We start from the raw sequence: 8,509 nt of genomic DNA on the forward strand, positions 1-8,509 counted from the left end.
GCGTGCCTGTAATCCCAGCTACTCAGGAGGCTGAGGCAGGAGAATTGCTTGAACCCGGGAGGCAGAGGTTGCAGTGAGCTAAGATCGTGCCACTGCACTCCAGCTTGAGTGACAGAGGGAGACTCTATCTCAAAAAAAAAAAAAAAACCATAGATTTTGAACTATAAAACTTTAAGACGAAAAAGGACGGCTTTGTTACAAGGTGCGCAATTCCAGGAAAAAGCTATATATGCCAATATCAAGTTATCAGGCCTCCCAAAGTTAAGCAAAGATCCTGGGCCTGGCGCGGTGGCTCATGCCTGTAATCCCAGCACTTTGGGAGGCTGAGGCGGGTGCATCATGAGGTCAGGAGTTCAAGACCAGCCTGGCCAAGATGGTGAACCCCTGTCTCTACTAAAAATACAAAAACTATCTGGGCGTGGTGGCAGGCGCCTGTAATCCCAGCTACTCAGGAGGCTGAGGCAGAGAATCGCTTGAACCCGGGAGGCAGAGGTTGTAGTGAGCCAAGATAGCGCCACTGCTCTCCAGCCTGGGTGATAGAGCGAGACTCCGTCTCAAAAAGAAAAAAAAAAGTCCTGAACAGTCCTGAACAGATGGATAGAAATAGGAAAGTATACACTCAATAGCACATCTGAACATCAAGTACTGGGCTGGCCTTTGTGCCATTGCCAAGGTATTCTGTACATTACTTAAAATAACCTAAACTGGGCTCAATTTCTATTCACTAGCTGTGTGGACTTTTAGGCAAATTAGGGAAATTCTTTGAGCCTCATTTTCCCCCATATCTTTATCTTCATCAAAATCATTAATAACATGACACAGTCAGCACAGTAGTACAAGCCTACAGTCCCAGCTACTGGGGAGGTTGAGATGAGAGGATCACTTAAGCTCAGGAATTTGAGTCTAGCTTGGGCAATATAACAAGACCCCTTCTCAAAAATTAATTAAAAATAACATGGTGGCCGGGAGCAGTGGCTCACACCTGTAATCCCAGCACTTTGGGAAGCTGCAGTGGGTAGATCACCTGAGGTCAGGAGTTCGAGAGCAGCCTGACAAACGCAGTGAAACCCCATCTCTACTAAACATATAAAACTAGCCAGGTGTGGTGGTGTATGCCTGTAATCCCAGCTACTTGGGAGGCTGAGGCAGAAGAATTGCTTGAACCCATGAGGCGGAGGTTGCAGTAAGCAGAGATCACGCCATTGCACTCCAGCCCGGGCAACAAGAGTGACACTCCATCTCAAAAAATAATTATAACAATAACATGGTGCCCAGGTGCGGTGGATCACACCGGTAATCCCAACGGTCTGGGTGGAAGGATCTCTTGAGGCCAAGAGTTCCAAAAAAAATTTTGCTGGGCCAGGCGCAGTGGCTCATGCCTGTAATCCCAGCACTCTGGAAGGCTGAGGCAGGCAGATCACCTGAGGGTCAGGAGTTAGATCAGCCTGGCCAACATGGTGAAACCCCATCTCTACTAAAAATACAAAAATTAGCCAGGTGTGGTGGCACGTGCCTGTAATCCCAGCTACTTGGAGGCTGAGGCAGGAGAATCGCTTGAACCTGGGAGACAGAGGTTGCAGTGAGCTGGGATTGCTCCATTGCACTCCAGCCTGGGGGACAAAAACAAGATTTCGCCTTAAAAAAAAAAAAAACCCCCCAAAAAAGAACTTACTGTGTGTGGTGGTACACACCTCCTAGCTACTTGGGAGGCTGAGGCAGGAGGATGGCTTGAGCCCAGGAGTCCAAGGCTATAGTGAGTTATAATTGCGCCACTGCACTCCAGCCTGGTGACCGAGTGAGACCCTGTCTCTAAAACACAAAAGCAATTTTTTAAAAAGGCATAAAATTATTCTGGGTTTTTTTTTTTTTTTTTTTTTTTTTTTTGAGACGGAGTCTCGCTCTGTCGCCCAGGCTGGAGTGCAGTGGCGAGATCTCCGATCACTGCAAGCTCCGCCTCCTGGGTTCACGCCATTCTCCCGCCTCAGCCTCCTGAGTAGCTGGGACTACAGGCACCCGCCACCAAGCCCGGCTAATTTTTTGTATTTTTAGTAGAGACGGGGTTTCACTGCGTTAGCCAGGATGGTCTCAATCTCCTGACCTCGTGATCCACCCACCTCGGCCTCCCAAGGTGCTGGGACTACAGGTGTGAGCTACCGTGCCCGGCCAAATTATTCTGTATTTTTAAATATTTCAACAAATACATATTTTAAGGACTACAGCCTAGAAAGTCTTCAATGTCCTGCCTCCTCCTTCCTTCTCCCTAGGATGTTTTTCTCTCTGGGCTCTACATTCCTTCACTTCCTTTCTGTCTCTACTCGAAAGTCACATTCCCAGCTAGGTCTCCTCTTGCTGCCCTATGTAAAATTTCCATTCTTCTAACTCTTATCCCTAGTACTTTATACTTTCCCTTCTCTGATTGTTTTTTCTTTGCCATGTGTCACCTAACATAAAATAAATTTACTTTTTTTTATTGTCTGCCTTCTCTACTTGAAGGGAAGTTCCAAGAGAATAACAGGGATTTCTGTCTTTTATTCACTGTTGTATCACCATCATCTAGAACAGCACCTGGCACACGGTACATGCTCAATAAATATTTGTTGCCTGAATACCAAATGAGATCTAATTACAGCCCACAGATAGGTATATCATAGCCCATCAAGCTGCCTTTAGGGATGCTGTCACAGTTCAAAAATACTGCAAAAGAGAACTATAGATTTGCCATAATAAACAACACTGTCTACTCTTCATATCAAAGAAAAACACACTTGACCTTCCATCTCATTTCTACAAGAAGAGGAAAGAAGTTGATTATTTGGATAGTGGGGCTGGGCACGGTGGCTCATGCCTGTAATCCCAGCACTTTGGGAGGCCAAGTTAGGAGGATTGTTTGAGCCTAGGAGTTCAAGACCAGCTTGGGAAACATAGCAAGACCTCATCTCTACAGGAAAAAAAATTTTTTTTAATTAGCCAGGCACTATAGCATGCACCTGTAGTCCTAGCTACTCAGGAGGCTGAAGTGGGAGGACTGCTTGAGCCCAGGAGGGAGTTCAAGGCTGTAGTGAACTATGATTGTGCCACTGCACTCCAGCCTGCGTGACAGAGCGAGACCCTGTGTCTAAAAAAAAAAAATACTGCAAAGGAGAACTACAGGCTTGCTATGACTAATAAACATTGTCTACTCTTCATATCAGAGAAAAACACATTTGACCTCTCACTCAGAGAAGAAGCTGATTATTTGGATAGTGAAAAGTCATAAAAAGTGAAAGTCTTGATTTAGTTAACAATATATAGACAAAATTCTCTTGTAATGTTAACAAATATTAAACCCTCTCCCTGTGACTTTACTATACTACCTCCTGTTTTTTCCTTTGGTTTGACTTCTATAAAATCAATCTGACATTTATGAACCTTATATTTTCAATTAACCAAGAAATAGATGGGCACGGTGGCTCACACCTGTAATCCCAACACTTTGGGAGGCCAAAGCAGGTGGATCACTTGAATTCATGAGTTGGAGACCAGCCTGGCCAACATGGTGAAACCCCAGCTCTAGTAAAAATACAAACATTAGCCAGGCATGTGGCAGATTCCTGTTGTCCCAGCTACTTGGGAGGCTGAGGTGGGAGAATCACTTGAACCCAGGAGGCAAAGGTTGCAGTGAACCAAAATTGCACCACTACGCTCTAGCCTGGGCAACAGAGTGAGACTCTGTCTCAAAAAAAAAAAAATAATTAATTAAAAAAAAAGAAACGTTTACTGAGTACATGGAACTCCACAGAATTCTGCAAGGGTCCCGAAACGTGAAGACCCTGGCCTTGATATATCTATTCAAGGAAGACCAGAAATCTACCTGTAAGTAATAACGAAGAACACCAGGTGCCCAGTATGTGACAGATTCAAAGGTGCCTACCTTTGTATGGGCCATAAGAGAATCAACTCATCTCTTACACACCATCCACTGGCTTTCGAATCCCAGCAGACAGCACTTAAAAAGCAAGAATTGGCTGGGCGCAGTGGCTCATGCCTGTAATCCCAGCACTTTGGGAGGCCGAGGTGAGAGGATCACTTGAGGTCAGGAGTTCGAGACCAGCCTGGCCAACATCGTGAAACCCTGTCTCTACTAAAAATACAAAAACTAGCCCGGTGCCGTGGTGTGTGCCTGTAATCCCAGCTACTCGGGAGGCTGAGGCAGGAGAATTGCTTGAGCCTGGGAAGCGGAGGTTGCACCACTGCACTCCAGCCTGGGCAACAGAGTGAGATGCGAGACTCTGTCTCAAAAAAAAAAAAAAAAAAAGCAAGAATCAAATATGACTGAGTTAGTTCATGTCCCTTATGAGTCACATGGGATGTGACAGAGTGAATTTTAGCCACTAGGTAAAAAAAATTTTTTTAAGATAAGGACATCAGGCCAGGCATGGTGGCTCACACCTATAATCCCAGCACTTTGGGAGGCTGAGGCAGGCGGATCACCTGAGGTCAAGTGTGATCAGCCTGGCCAACGTGGTGAAACTCCATCTCTACTATAAAAATACAAAAAATTAGCCAGGCATGGTGGCAGGCACCTAAAATCCCAGCTACTCGGGAAGCTGAGGCAGGAGAATCGCTTGAACCCAGTAGGCAGAGGTTGCAGTGAGCCCAGATCGCGCCACTGCACTCCAGCCTAGGCAACAAGAGTGAAATTCCATGTCAAAAAAAAAAGAGATAAGGATATCAGATTCTAAACTCCTCAATAGGACAGAAACCAGATTAGCTTATGTCATGCTGAAGTGCAAGCTGGAGCTGAAGCAATGACTGAAAAAATAGGGAAGGGCAAAATCTTGATCTTCAGGCAAAATACCTACCCAGGGTCCCACCCGGTTTCAGTTTTCCCCTTTGAACTAGGTCTAGTGGGAAGATGTACTTAACTGCTTTCTCTGAACCTTAAAAATCGGGCACAAGCCTTTGGCCAAGCAATTACCCACTTCAACTTTGCTTTAATGTAGACCAGCCTTGGGGCCAGGTGCAGTAGTTCACACCTGTAATCCCAGCACTTTGGGAGCCCAAAGCAGGTGGATGACTTGAGCCCAGGAGTTCAAGATCAGCTTGGGCAACGTGGTGAAACCCCATCTCTACCACAGATACAAAAATTAGCCGGGCGTGGTGGCGGGCACCTGTAATCCCAGTACTCAGGAGGCTGAGGCACGAGAATCGCTTAAACCTGGGAGGCCGAGATTGCAGTGAGCTGAGATCACACCACTGCACTCCGGCCGGGGGGACAGATTGAGGCTCCCTCTCATTGATTGATTGATTGATAGATGGATAGACAGACAGACAGACTAGCCTCGCTTTTTGCCACAGATTCCCTATACTAATCGAATAACTAAGCACCTGAAGTCAGAATACCTGAGTTCACATGCTGGTAAAAGGTATTCTGACTTCAGGTGCTTAGCTGTATGACCCTGGTCAAGTTACTTGACCTTTCTATGACCCTCCTGACAAATGCACATGACGACAGCACGCTCACTGGGTTAGGGTTGATTAAATGAAATAAAACACATAAAAGGCTAGCCCAGAGCCTGGCCACAAGATGCCTTCAATAAATGTTCATTGTTATAATTTACAGAGAAAAAAAGGCCCCAAGTCTGAGAAGCGACATGCCTGGGGATTCTTGCTAAAGGTTATCATTAAATCTAAAAGTCAAACAAACACATTCCTGCCTCTGGGATACTCTCCTGATTCGTGGATACCATCGCTAACAGTAGTGACACAAATCAAATAATAAGAACAGCCAGAATCATAACCCTAATGACAGCAGTGGCCACAGCACTTAATACTTATAGAGCTGCTAGGGGCCACTGTCCTAAAAGAGGAAGAAGGCCAGGCTGCTGAATCACACACACACAATTACAGAATCTTCTCCACCCTTTGTTTCAAAAAACAGTTCACTGGCGCCCAAGTTTTGCTAAAAACAGGTATCTAAACCGATGACGGACAACGTGTAATTTCTTCATACCAAAGAGGTGGGGCTGTGCAGGGAGGAGGGGGTGGCGCTCGGCTCCTGCCAGATGGAAAAGCCACATGAAGTGGAGAAACAGCCGGATTCAGGATTCACCCCCGAATCAAAACCCGATTTTTGAAAGGCAGGACCTTCCAATTCGGGCAATCGCTAGGTTCTGCTTGTAAAATAACCTCTGAACAAGTGTCATCTGCCTTCCGCGCCAATCCCCTGCGGCGGTAGAAGGTTCGGATTACCGGGCAGCGGTGTGATTTCGGAAACCCGAGAGCGATCTGGCCACCTCCAGCCTTCCCCGGTCTCCGAGAATCACAGCACCACTTGGGAGGAAAACAAAAGCCGAGGCAGCGAGGGGAGGCCGGGCCAGGGTGCCCTCCATGCCGGATCGCGGGCGCCGGGCACCCGGGGCCTGAGGAATGCTCAGGTGACGGGCGCGGCGCCCGGGGCAACAGGTCCCGCCCGGCTTCGGCCTCCCGGGGTCCGGCCGATCCCACATCCGCCCCGGGGCCCAGGGGAGGGAGCGGGGCGCCAGGGAGAGAGCGGCGCCTGGGGCGGCGCAGGGGCAAGGAGTCCAAGCTCCATCTTGAGGCGGGCGGAGGAAGCGAAGGCCCGGCTCGGCGCTGACAGGGCCGCCACTTTTCCAGCTCCGGAGGAGCCCCCCAGGGACCCCCGGCCTCCGGCGCCGGCCAACCGAGACTCCCGCGGTCCCCTCCCGGACGGCTCCGGCGCGCGAGGCTCGGCCCCGCTCCCGGACGCCGGGCTTCGACCCCCGACCCGACCCCGGGCGGGCCCCGCAGGCCGGGAAGCGGGCAGGGGAGCAGGGGGTGCCGGGAAAGGGAGAGGGCCCGCACCGCCCCCTGCTCACCTCCTCGGACGCCGCCGGTCGCCGCCACCTGTCCCACTGCAGCAGCAGCAGCCGCCGCGGCCGCCGCCTCCCGCCTCCCGGCTCGTCGGCTCGGGGCGGGGGAGAGCGTGACGCGCCGCCGCCGCCGCGGGGCCGGGCGGGCGCGCGCTGCCAGGAGAAGACGCCGCGCGGCTCCTCCCAGCGCTCCGCCGCCGCGCCCGCCCGGCCGGCCCGGCCCCCCGAGTCCGCACCGGCCCGGCGGCCCGCGCCCGGCCCCGCGCCGCCCCGCCGCCTCTTTGTCTGCGCCCACCGCGGCCCCGGGAGGACCCTGGCCCCGGCGCGCCCGCCGCTCCGCCCTCGAACCCTCCCGAGCCCCGGCTTGGGGAGCAAGGTGCGAGGGAAAACCCACAGGCCTGCTCCGAGGGGCTTCTCGTCATTTCTGCAAAGTGTTCCCAGAATTTGCAAGTCACACCCAAGAGCCCCATTCAGCCTCGACCTCAGCCCGCTCTTTGGGGCTGATTCATTTGTTTGCCCTCCCCTTCCCGCCAGACAAGGGTGAGAAATCCTTTGAACAGGCTGCAAGGCGCTTCCGACGCAGGTTAAGTTGGGCATTGGGAAGGATCATCTCTGCCCTCGCCTCCCTCCAGGGAAAGACCCTGGATGAGGCGTCCCTGGAGAAAATGCTGAAAGGAGCTGTAGAGCAGGTTAAGCTTGGGAAGAACCATATCTGCTCCCCACTTCCCTCCGGGAACGACCGGGGGTTAAAAATCCTTTGAAACGATCCCAGGGTTTGCTCCGTTCGTTTAAGAAAAGCCCCTTTTATTCGCCCTGGCTGCTTGGACGGAAGCCCTGGTTAGTGTCCCATCCTCCTTCCCCCCTGGGATTTCCTTTAAAAGCTTTTGAAAGGGACAGGAGGGAAGGCTGCAACAGCCTGCTCGGGGCTGGGGTAGCAGAGGGCGGCCAGCATTTCACTCCCATGGACCATGGCAACCCCAGAAGCCTTACATCTCCAGGGAGGAATTTGCAGCTGTCGGGGAAGCCCAGGATTTTGCGGTGGATAAGGGGGCAGGGGCTTCCTCCTCCTTGCCAGTAGAAGAGAATAATCCGCGGGTGACCCCTCTAGCTGACCTTTATTCAAAGCACCGTGCTGCCTGGACGAGCAGGGAGAGGGAACTGCTCTGGTAATGCACGAAGTTCTGAACTACGTAAATTTGTCTCCTGGCCCCTCCTCTCCATTCCTGTCTGAAATCCCTCGAAATGCTGTTACCTAATTCAACATCGCCCTAATTTACAGGCTGCAAGGTCAGGTGGTGGTGGTACTCCTGAAATCCCATATCCATATTCCTAATCTGAAAGGCGCGCCTCACCCCCTAATCTAAACAGTCTTCAGCTGTAATCAGCAAGCTGTGGAATCATAGATGTCATAGGATGAGGCACAGACCACTTCTAATGGGGGAGTTCAGCTAGGAACACTTATGGGCTTGTCTTTTCTCCTCTACTCAGTAGGCTGAGCCTGTCTTTATTAAAAATATTGTTTTGGGGCTGGGTGTGGTCGCTCACGCCTGTAATCCTAGCACTTTGAGAGACCCAGGTGGGTGGATCACCTGCAGTCAGGAGTTCAAGACCAGCCTGGCCAACATGGTGAAACCCCGTCTCTAACAAAAAATACAAAA

General features: G+C 50.9%; 1 protein-coding gene across 7 annotated transcripts in view; it reads right to left on the reverse strand.

Annotated features, from left to right (window-relative positions):
* The window catches only part of CLIP1 (CAP-Gly domain containing linker protein 1), a 152,274-nt gene extending 145,279 nt beyond the window's left edge, over positions 1 to 6,995 (reverse strand). For all 7 annotated transcript variants that reach the window (XM_031000649.3, XM_055358249.2, XM_031000648.3 and 4 more), the window contains exon 1: positions 6,858 to 6,995. The gene's annotated coding sequence lies outside the window, so the exon portion shown is untranslated. The remainder of the gene's footprint in view (positions 1 to 6,857) is intronic.
* Positions 6,996 to 8,509: the final 1,514 nt, after the last annotated feature.

Source organism: Gorilla gorilla, chromosome 10, assembly GCF_029281585.2.
Source record: "Gorilla gorilla gorilla isolate KB3781 chromosome 10, NHGRI_mGorGor1-v2.1_pri, whole genome shotgun sequence".
Classification (NCBI taxonomy): Eukaryota; Metazoa; Chordata; class Mammalia; order Primates; family Hominidae; genus Gorilla; species Gorilla gorilla.